Raw genomic sequence first — 12,415 nt, forward strand, 5'->3', positions numbered from 1 at the left:
AAACTCACGTTCTTGAATAAATATATAAATGATAGGCTAGCCATACAGATAGGCCAGAGATATTTTGATTATCTGTCTGAAGCTCTAAAAATTCAAGATTACAAAAATGTCACTAAGTAGAGAAGCAAGAAAAATACTTTCATCTATGTTTTCTTCAACTATTCATGAGTTTCTTCAAGTGGATTCTGGAGCAAAGACTCATAATTTTACTTGAGGACACAAAGCCTCAGTCAATATATTTTACTTCTAGTTCAAAGCATGCAAGAAAACCAAACCAGCAAAACAAAGTTATTTGATGTTGCTTCGTGTTAAAATCTGGGGGAAATAACTGCTTTGATCAATTTGCTGCCTTGAAAATGTTCTCTAGTCAAACTGCTCAAGAGCCATCTTTGATAACGATACATGTGCCTATCCTCAGTTGACTTTGGTGTGTAGACTTTCCAAAAAGAAAAGACAAGCAATTTCTTCAATCTGTATATACTTTATTAATTTCTATCTTATTAAGTAAGGAACATTTCTTTCCCTTTTTAGCCTTATGACCCAAATTAAAAATAGTCATAATGTATATACTCAGATTCAGAAAAGAAATAATATGTGAAAGAGAACATAAGTATTTAAAAATGTAAAATGTGGCCCAACAGGTGAAAAAAGTCACCTGATGTTAGATGCCTTTATTATATCTCATACATTTAGAAATAAATGTTTATGTCAAAGGAAATTATGAAATCTTTATCTAAAAGCTTCTTTACAATTGAGATGTAGCATCTATTTGATAATCATTGAAGACTTTTGAGCCTATATATATATATATATCTGAGAAAGATGTGAAAATTATTCTGTGGTAAGAATATTATTTATTATGTGTCCATCCCATTTTAATACTCTTATTAAAAATACTTAAGTAATCCTCAAATAAGTTGAGAAGTAGATATTATTATTTCAGTTTTACAAATGAGAGAAATGATTTTCAGAGATTCTAGAGGACAGTCACAAAGCTAGCAAGTGACTTTGCTGAAATTTGAAATGATATGTTTAGCACAAAGGATATCACATAAAAATATAACACGTTATTACTCATGGTCAACCCTCTCCCCCAAAATAGATTTCATGATGTAGAAAATTATATGATGCTTGGAGATAACACCAGCAACTTCATCTTACTTATACTAAGTTTTATATAGTGAAATTATACGAAGTCATCACACCCAATTCTAGAGACACTTCTACAATAACAGTAGGAAAAAAGAACCATCTTGGTCGAAGTTTTGAACACAAAACACAAAACAATGTGTGTTACCAAACTAGTACCCTGTAATTTGCTAAATGTATGTAAACATTGATACCCAAATACACAGAATTTTGCCTGTTTTTTGTTTTGCTTTTATAGATGTTATCCAACATCCAGATAAATATACATTTATGAGAAATAGAGATTCAAATGTCTTTTACACAATGTACAACTAATTTTCATAACAGTAAAGTTTTCAAACAATTCATTGTGATTGTTGGGAAAAATCTCTGATTCTTTACTGTTTGTATGAAACTGTGCTTTTATTATAGAAGTAAAATGCAATCTTTTAAACCTCTGATATCACTAAAATGCAAATCAATTACTTCTATGCCTTCTTAAAATACCTTTTTATTTTATGCTAATAAAATCCAGTTACTCAGTATATTTGAAAAGATAAAATGTATTTGAAAAGTAAAAATGCAAATGTCTTCATTTTAAAACCTGTTCAAAATGAAACACAGAGTAATGTTTTAGTTTATATCCATCAAGTACAATTTTACATCTTTGTTCAATATGGACTATTAACTATCTCTGGCCACATAAGAGAGTTTTGTAGTATATTTTAAAAAACTAAAATGTGGAAAAGATGCCAAGTATATTTGCCAGCAATCTCCTACAATGCCAGTTGCAAAATATTCTACTACTAATAATCAAATTTCTATTGACAGATTTTTGAAATTGGTATATCAGTTAATACTTATCATATCTAACTTCTCTTAAGATCATTAAGACCATCAGTACTATATAAACTCTATTAAAATACTGACTAAATGAACAAATTATTTGACTATACCTTAAAGATCTTTGGAAAACTTTGTATGCTTAAAGTCACTACTGAAAGATATTTGTAAACAATATTCCATAAGGTTTTCTCCAATACTTTTACTTTAAAATATACACTACTCTATCCAATGTTCAATTGTATGGATCTAAAATAAACCACACTATCTTTAATCACCCTAAATTAATATGGCCTCAAAATTTATATCACCCTTTTCCCTCATTTTGGCTCATTTCTTGTACTATAATGAAACAGTGAGGAAGCACATGAAAAAGTTGCAAAGAACACAGTGGAATAACCATGATTCTAAATAAACAATAGATTTTCCCACCGGAAAATATTAGGAAACTTTTGATGGAAAGAAAATTAGAAGGATCAAAATTATCTGATTCATTATATAATTGAATTTGAACAACATTGTAGAATCCAAAAAAGTCATATTTTCATTGATATTTTGCTCTCTATTATAATTAATATATTATTGGTAAGAAAGTTTATTTTAGGACTTAACTCACACCCAACATACATATTTGTCTTATTTTATTGACTTTTTTATTTTAGAGTACTCTGAATCCAGAAGGAAAATGTACAAAGTTTAGCAGAGAATTATTGTATATGTGAAAATTACTGAATTCCACTTACTGGTATAAAGAAGAGAATTTTGAGAGATCATACTACTTACACAGAGGTGCATTGTCTGCAACTATACTTTGAGTTCATTTCTAAGAATATTAAATAATAATCACACGTAAAGATTCAAATAAAGTACTAATTTTAATAAAGTACAATTATTATATTTCAACAAGATGAAATTCTATCCAATAAATATGAAAGTCCGGGGTTCAGGAGCTCTAATTTCTAACTCATTGCCCAGTTCTCTAAAATAGGCACTAAGTCATTTAACTTTCCTAGCTCTCAATTTACAACTATTTTCGATCAAATATTTAGATTAAGATTTGCAGGTGTGCCAAGTGCCTACAAGAGCAGCTAGGAGGTGTTCATAGTGAAGCCATCACAGGGAGGTAGATCTTGTGTACATGTGCTGTTAATGGTGGGGACTGTACAGCTCATGCCTTTTCCTGGGGTAAAGGAGGAAGCTGGCACTCAGGCCCCAGTCAGTCACTCACTATGAAAATGCATGTCCTATGTAGCCAGAATCTCTGATTTTACAAGGTAATCTAGAAATCTCCATTAAGCATAATACCCAAATTTTATATGTTACATCAAAAAACAAATGAAGGCCAAACAAATAAAAGAAAGGGGCCTAGTGGGAAGCTGGTTAAAAACCTCTGCACAAGAATGCCTTTTAAAAGAGGAAAAGAGGAGCATCGTGCATCTAGATGTGTCTTTATTATGGTTTGTGACAAGGAATAATTAAGGAAATACGTTTGGATAAGCGGGATGAGTTTGTAGGGCCTTGGAACTGAAATCTTTCCACTCACGTGAAATGCTCTGTTACTATCTCCACATATATAAAGTCAAATCTTTCTTTAAAGTCTTTTTACTACAGAAGGTCAGGACTTAAAAGACGGGATTTGATAGTTTGGAGATAATAATAAAAATATTAAGTGTGAAAAAGCTTCCATGTAGAGTGGGAAGTCATGAAAAAGTACAGAATCCAATATCTTGCTTAGAAACAAATCTAAAAGCTTTGTAATTTTATTGCAATTTCACTACCATTCTTACAAAATTAATTTTAATTACGGTATTATTGTCACGCATTTCTTTTAATTGCATGTTTTCAAAAGATAGGACACATTATTAAATCTGAATGTATTATTTTGATACTATATTAACTTTCTAAAAGAACGGCATGTTTATTTCACAAGAAATGTTTTTTCTTTAAATATTCTACAAAATTTATTTGAATAGGTTTATAGTTATATCATTATTTCTTCAGAATCTTTCTTTTGAAACCCAGGTGAGGTCACCTAGGGACCTCAAGTGTTTCAGGGGACACTGACGGAGATAAGAGGAAGTCTGCACAGAAAGAGTCCCCGATTACCCCCATTCCAACCCGTATACAGCTTGAAAACCACCGCTGTGTAGTTATTTAACTTTTATTTGTAATCTGCTTATTATTTCAACATATTTTGAACAAGGTGATTTTCAAAGAAGTACTCAGAGAACAGAAACAACTCTTGGGGAAAAAATTATGCCAAAAATTTACTAAAAGTTTAATAGAAAGTTGAATTGAAAGATATAATTATTTATTCCACAGGAAGAAGCAAAATAAATAAGTGGTAGTAAAAAGAGTGTCCATGGGCTTCCCTGGTGGCGCAGTGTTTGAGAGTCCGCCTGCCGATGCAGGGGACACGGGTTCGTGCCCCGGTCCGGGAAGATCCCACGTGCCGCGGAGCGGCTGGGCCCGTGAGCCGTGGCCGCTGAGCCTGCGCGTCCGGAGCCTGTGCTCCGCAACGGGAGAGACCACAACAGTGAGAGGCCCGCGTACCGCAAAAAAAAATAAAATAAAATAGTGTCTACGATTAGAAGTCAATAAATAATACCTAAAATTGCAAAGCCAAAAAAAGGAAGAGTATAAAACTTTTATTTAGTATTTAGATAGGTGAGTGGAAGTAACAAACAAGTATGATTTTTAAAAATTTGAAATAATTTCCCCTGGGGAAGTGGAAATATTCCAGATAGTAGTGTGTGTATATGTGTGTGTGTGCGTGTGCGTGTGTAATTAATGTCATGCAGAATTATTTAATGTAATTTAGGGACATTCTTAAAAATAAACCCCCTACAAATAAACAAACAAAAAATGCAAACAAATTTAGACTTAGAACTACTAAAATCGGAATGGTATTCATTCATCTACTTTATTATATTTATATATTTTTATTATTTATATTATTTTTTTGAGCACTTACTATATTCCAGACACTATTCTGGATTTTGTGGGAAAAACCAACCCCCAAACTTGCCTTCATGGGACTTATATTCCAGTGTAAGAAATAAACAATATACACATTAGTAAAATACATTGCATTTAAATTAAGATAAGTGGAGTGAAAGAAAACAAAACAGGACTAGAGAATAAGGAGTACAGTCAAGAAGTTTGTGATTTTGCACAGTAGTTTCTAACATTAACATAACTATGCCCCCTCTCATATATATCGTATCTTTGTTTGTACACTTATTTTCTGACTACTAAAGCGGCCACCCTTTGTTGTATATTTTCCTTACATAATTGCTTCTGCTTCTTCAAATCTGATTTAGTCAGCGTTTTGGCTATCACATCTTCCTCATGCCATTTTCTACTTCATGACTTTGCAGTTTAATCGTCACTGCTAAATCTACAATATCGCCCGTATTTACCTATCCAAATTTTTAAGAGTAAGATTCGAAGTGGCCCTGCTGCTCTGGCAAAGCTATTCAAACCAGGTTTCTCTTCAATGATAATTTCATACTTTGTAGACTGGCTGCCCTTGGGTCAAGTGTCTATCCATGAGCTAATCAACTCTTGCTGGTGCCTCAACAGGGCTCATAGGCAAAGAGGATTACTTAGAAGGGGCCTATATGGCTGTGAGGTACTTGAGCAGAGTCTTAAAAGAAAATGGATTGAAAGCAGAAAATCTTAGGTTTGGAATATAACTCAGACACTAATATAGGGATAAATTTACATATTTATCTTACTCTGGTATTAATGTTTGGTTTTAAAAAGTAAAATCAAACCATTTGTGAACATAATCTCTAAAGATTTTGGTTGAAAGATTTTCCTGCATAAATTCTATACTAATTGTTGTAACTATATTTTCACTTATAAATTTTTTAAACTGAAATTAATTTCACCTTTTTCTTTGCTCTTTTACTACTTTTCTTCCAATCCCTCCCTCCCAGTCTCTCTCTCTCTTTTTCTCTGATCTGTGTCAATTTAGTACATATTTCTGCTTCTTGCTGACTTTTATTTAAAATTTTTTTTTATTAAAAAGAGATAAGTTTACAAAATTACTTACTTTTCATATGACTGAACGCCCCATTGCTCAAAATACTTAGAGGTGTCTCACATAATAAGAGGCCATGATATCTTTTGAAATGGATATTCTAGAAAATAGACAGAGAAGTATGCAATGAAAACAGCCTAACCCAATTACTTAAGTTGCTGATAAATCTTAAAACTGCACCCTGTTTTCATAGTAATAATAATCTTTCCCTTTAAAACAGGATTCAATAACTATGATCAACTGGTAAGAGTGTGGATATCAGATCTGCTATGAGTTTTCCCCTCAAATAATTCTCTCAGAAAATTACTTTAAATATATTTTATAAAAACATAATTTTATAGCTACATTGTGTTAGAAATGAACCAATTTTATGTAAACGAACATTCTGCATTCTGCAGATAAAACATGCTAATTTTAACAATTTCAGACATCTGTGACAGAATTTCTAAACTACCCAACTGGATTAAGCTGACAAATATGAAAAAGTAATACATGGTTAGTCACTTTTTAATTCTTACATTTACATTAAACTACCATTTCAAAGGGCAAGGGTAATTTCACACTTTTAAAGTCTTAAAAAGCTTTTATTTCAACTTAAAATATGCCAATACTGAAACACAGTTATAATGATTGTTTTATTCTTTTTTATGACTTCTATTTTAAAACATATTGAATAATATAACTTTCTCCTCCCAAATAACTAACATCCATACAGTTCTGTGAATATTATTATCTGGTAACTCTTTATTTCCAAGATATTCTATGTTGGAAATGTGCACGTCTAGGAGCAGATTTTCAATATTATACATATAAGCTTTCCCCTAAAAATGACTGTAATTATTGTACAATGCCTAATTACATAAAATGTGCATATGTGAATATATAATTATGTTGTGTGCTGGAGTCATAGAATAATAAGAAAATATAGTAGTCACATGCTTATAACCTCCTATTATGTGCTAGGCACTTTGGAGACAATTTGCATATGTGAAGTCAGTTAACCCTCACCACCACTCTATGAGGTAGGTCCTGTTCACTTCACATTCATTTTACAGTAAACTGAGGAACAGAGAGCTTATGTAATTTAAGTTCACCCAATTTGTATGCTTTCCAAGTTTCAAAAACAGACAGGCTGCTGTCAAAATCTTACAATATAGATGCTTTAGGAACACTGAAGGAAGGCAGTTTGTAATAAGGGGTTTTACATTTCAGCTTGGATCTTGCAATTTACGGTGTGTTTGAATATTAAAGTTATAAATGATTCAAATAATATTAACTTCTTCTTTTACATGTGACATTTAAGCGTCATTATGTCTGTGCCTTAAGAGAAAATTGCTTCCCTGTAAAGACAGCTCTCAAGTAGTATTAATGAAAGTCAATGACAAAATAGATTTAAAATATTTGCCTTCGATATCATACATAATGATTTGTGCCATTTGCTATGATGAAGCTTGAATGGAAAATGAGATCTCTCTGTAGAAGTTATTCTCCAATAAGTTCAAAAGGCTTTCCTTTTCTTCAAGTAGTTGACAATATATTTTTTAAGTCAATGGTTGATTTTCATTTTGCGAACCCCTGCACACGTGGCCACTTGAGAAGAAACTAAATTTCAGGCTTTCTAGTTAGTGTTGGAAGTGCTCAGTTGAAAGATGCAGCTTTCTTGCCCCTCCAGTTACTGTGGAGAAACTGTAGAATCTGCAGGGACGCATGGATTTTAGGAAGTAAAAAAATAGTCTGTGAGTACATGATGGCTAAAGGCAGTAGTGCCTTGTAGCCATTTATGTCAGCCAGCAAGAGCTGATTAGTGGAATTCCAAGGATTTTAAGAGCCAAATAAATTTCTCATAGCTTTAAATTACCCATGGTGGAAATAATTACAACAAACACTGCAAATCAGAAAAAATTTTAAGAGCCCATTTTTAAATATTTTCCAGCACTTTACTGGCTAGAGAACTGCCTTCCTGAGGCTTCAATATGAAAAGAGGTGGGTGTCACTGCCTTCCAGCCAAAGATCATTAAGAGAAACCTGTAGCTGTTCAAGTCAGACAACCTCCTTGAAGAAGGATTTGTGCCGTGGGGGACTGGAGAGCATCTCAGTACAAGAGTATTAGAAAGGAGTTAGTAAAAGATTTGGTTCTGTGTTAGATAATTTGGGCAGGGTATAGGAAGAGGTGCTTTTCTCTGGATTAGGTGATGTAAGGAGATAGAGGTTACATGATTCAGTACCTTAATAAGTCATATCTAAAAGAGAGAAAATTTGATTGAGGCTAAAGCTGAATTTGGTAAAGAAGTAAAAGTCACTCATATTACCTGGGAGAGGGGATGTTTGGTACTTTGTGGCCTGGGCAATGCTCTTGTTTTATCTGTGTTCAGATATGATTATGGTCCTTTTGTCTTGATCCATCAGGGTCGAGGGGCCTTATTTAATGTTAGTGTTCCATGAAATGATTTATATTCAACAGAAAAAGAGCAAGGCCTAGTTATAGTACCAGACCAGCTCCTGGACTTGAGAGGCTTTTCTCTTTCACATGGCAGTAAAGTGTTTAAGGCCTGCCGCAGCCTTTCCTCTGTAACCTTGGGGATATCACTTTCTGCCCCCTCATCACAAAAATCCAGTAGCAACAATGCTAGCCTTTTTCCAAAGTAAAGGTAATATTAGATCAACACAAAAGTTCTCCTAGTGTGAATAAAGACATGCTGGGAAACCAGCACTCTTTCAGCCCCACTCGCTGATTGTAACTGAATTTGAGTGAAGGACTAAAATAATCTAATTTCTATTTTTTTCATAGAACTTGGTAAGCTGTTATGTTGGGAAGACTGATGGAGGATGTGGTAAAAATAGGGACCGGTTAGGGGGCTACTGTCATAATCTTGAGGTTAACTAATGGTGTCTTGATTCAGAGAAAGTAGTAGAAAATGGTTCAATTCTGGATATTTTTGAAGAAAGATCCAACTGAATTTTCTGAAAAAATAAATGTGAGTTATTAGGAGATAAGAGAAATCAAGGATGGATGACTGCAATGTTGTTTTAGGAAACAGAAGGCTGGAACTGGTGGAATTAGAAACGAGAAAGAGGACAGTTAAAGCAAGTTCATATGAAGTAGGAAGTTAAAGATCTGAAGTATTATTGGAAGAGATCAAGAGAAATAGATGGTCCAAGATTTTTAAATAAATTTAATTTAGGACATAAATAGAGATGTTAGTTTGAAGAAAATCACAAAATCACTAAAAAGGAAATACTTGGAAATACTTGGTACACAAGATGTAATAACTGAAATAAATGATGGGGTAAATGGGTGGAATATATCACTGAACAGACATAGTGGAAGAAGAAATCACTGAATGAAAGAAAAAGTAAGAAACTAACCAAAATACCCACAAGGGAAAAAAATAAATAGTAAATATAGAAGAAAAGCTGAAAGATATAAAAACTAATAATCAAATAAATATCTTTATAACATGATACTATCCAGAGAATAACCAAAAAAATCTAAACAAAAATGAAGATAAAAATAATAAATAAAAACCACAAATTGAAAGACCTCAGGGAGAATCCAGTGAGAGAGAGAAACAAAACCCTACAACTAGACCCATTGTACTGAAATCTAAGAACAACAAATACAGGGAGAGCTCTCCTTAAAATAAAACAAAATAAAAAAGCAGACTAAACTCCCTAGGAACAAAACTGCATCATTTAAAAGTTTTAAGAATCAGATTGACATTAAGCTGTTCAACAGCATTGCTACATCCATACAAGAGCACAATTTTAATCTATTTATGTATCTCGTAAAGACATTTTTGAATTTGCAGAAAAGATTGCTAGGTGTCTCCAGTAGAATACTATGCACTGACTCAAGGCCATCCTTTTAGATTAACTGGTCCTAGAATTTGATTGCCTTTAATTTACAACTTGTAAACTGTAGGTAACTGAAAGTTATGCAAAATAATTCTTATCTTTGAAAATGCAAATGAATTATGTTCACTGGGATTCAATTGACTTTCTTCTCTTCCCTCCCTGCTACTGTTGAAAAAAGCTAGTTTTTAGTCCATTTGTAAATCCATTTCAATATGCTTTACTCAAAATAAATTTGTGTTTCTTTCAATTCTCTTTTGAATTGGTTGCAAAAGCTCCCTGGTGCCTTCATTAATACTGAGTTAAATAAATCTTTAATAAGGGTTCTTCTTATATATCTGTCTGAGACGTCATAATTTTACTGTTTTTGGAAATTTATTTTTTAACAATTCTGGAAGCCTTCTAATGAGATTCCCAGTGCATTCATTCACCTGATAGAACTAGATCACCACTGTTGCCTGAGAAGTGTGACTTCTATGGGCTATTCAAGCCCAGACACCTTTACTCCTTAAGGTGAATCCAAATAGCAACAGCATTTTGGTCTGTTTTTCCAATTTCAGTTTTTCTTTCCTATATATTTTCTTTTTTTATGGCCAATAAGTCACAAGCAGTGATTAGGAATTTGGGTCTATAGCTTGCTCATTTTATGATTTCTGTAAATGGTTTTAGAGATCTATTAACTACTTGATAGAAGTGGTGGAGAATTGTTTTATTAGCCCTTTTTGTTGGTCTACTTGTGTAGTTTGAGCTCAAATCTATCAGAAATTTTTGATTACTGTTAAGAACAATTCTTTCATATCTTAACTGGTGAATTACTGCGTTTTTGCGCTTGCTATTGACTCAAGGCTGAAAATATAAAATCACAACTATAAATTTATCTTTTTGTCTGTAAGCTTGTCCATAACTCAGACAGGTTTTTACATCTCATAGTGTAAATATATAATAGTTTCTTCCCTCTGGAGGGTATTAAGAAATTAGCCCATATATTCTCTTAAAGTAAAGGAGTGCTATTATAATAGACTTACTGAGAAAAATAAGCACTTATATAAACATTAAATTTCTAAAATTCACAGATAATAAGGAAATTGAACTTCTACAATTTAAATATGCTATAACTAAGAGATAAATATAGTATTCTTATATAAACTAATGCAGAGACTTTAAAAAATCCAAATTCACATAAATTAGGTAAAACTGGCAAAAATAATTTACTAATTTTGGTATAAAAATATAGATATGCCTTCTCTTATTAATCAGTTTAAAGTAGAATAGCTTTTTATTCTACTTAGTATGGTTATTCTAGTCGGGTGTGATTTTACTAAATTTTTACATTTAAATGTTACTGGTCAAATAAGTAACATTACACTTGTAAATGTTTAAGATTATGAAAAATGTAATGTGTATTGAACTAAATTGAATCATTTTCATGACAAACTCAACCATGATTACCTTTTGTAATATATCAACTCGAAGATGATTTTCAAGCCCTTTAGGTAACTTAAAACCTTAGACTGATTTAACTGAGTTACTTAATGGATATTCCTTGACTACCCAGATAATTTCTAACACAGAATATAGAAACATGACTACTAGATAATTTAAGTTTACATAATTTGCTTTTTATTTTTATATGCTAAAAAAAGGCTATGCCTTTGGTCCATGTTAATTTAAAAATTCATTTTTGCCACTTTGAGAAGTTATATAGGGATGTTTGTATGTGTAGAGGGTTATGTTATATGCACTCAGGACTTCTGTTTATAGGCTAAAATCTAGTGCATGACAGCCACTTCTCAGTTATCCATTACATCCTCTGCCTTCAGTTTGTCTCTTTGGAATAGAAGTTACTTTGGCTAAGAGTTATAACCCAAGTGGTTGAAACTATATTAGGAGCAACAGTGACAGAGCAAAAAATATACTGTGTTCACTAGAGATGCTAAAAATATGAGGTTTATTTGATATGTTATTACTCATGAGTAGCATGAATACTGTTGTCAAATTAGAAGAGATGCTCAACATTCTCTAGGTTAAATTTGTAGAAACAAAATATTACTTTTACAAATACTTCATAAATTGTCTTTTTTATGAGAATGTGGTGGGATACCATGTTCCTGTATTTCTCAGTGCTCCTGCAAATGCCCTAGACTCCTGACACATGAAATATGGATGACATGAAGCTAGAAAACACTTGATTTCACTTCTCCCCGAATTATTTTAATGTTTGTATCCATGAGAGATTAGATCTGTAGTCATTTATCTCTGATTTGTCATTTATGCTGTGTCTCTGATCTGTCATTTATGATCTGTCTGTGCTCTGATAGGAAAGGATAACAAACTTCTATCATCTCCCCTAGATAGCCCTGTGATTACAGCCTGTACAAGGTCCTAAGTTAAGGCCCAAAAAAGGACTGAGACACATAGATATTTACATCTCAGAAGCGCTGAAGCCCAGAATTAGGAGACATCTATAGCTTGTAAAAGTTGGTGATACTCCAGTTTGTCTGGATCTTAGAAAGGATTATTTATATATCTAAAAAGATTTGGGTG

The 12,415-nt window shown here is 32.5% G+C and overlaps 1 long non-coding RNA gene across 1 annotated transcript in view; it reads left to right on the plus strand.

Moving 5' to 3' along the window:
• LOC136794446 (uncharacterized) overlaps positions 1 to 12,415 on the plus strand; it is an 821,984-nt gene that overhangs the window by 591,260 nt on the left and 218,309 nt on the right. The gene's annotated exons all lie outside the window — the stretch shown is intronic.

Source organism: Kogia breviceps, chromosome 6 (genome assembly GCF_026419965.1).
Source record: "Kogia breviceps isolate mKogBre1 chromosome 6, mKogBre1 haplotype 1, whole genome shotgun sequence".
Classification (NCBI taxonomy): domain Eukaryota; kingdom Metazoa; phylum Chordata; class Mammalia; order Artiodactyla; family Physeteridae; genus Kogia; species Kogia breviceps.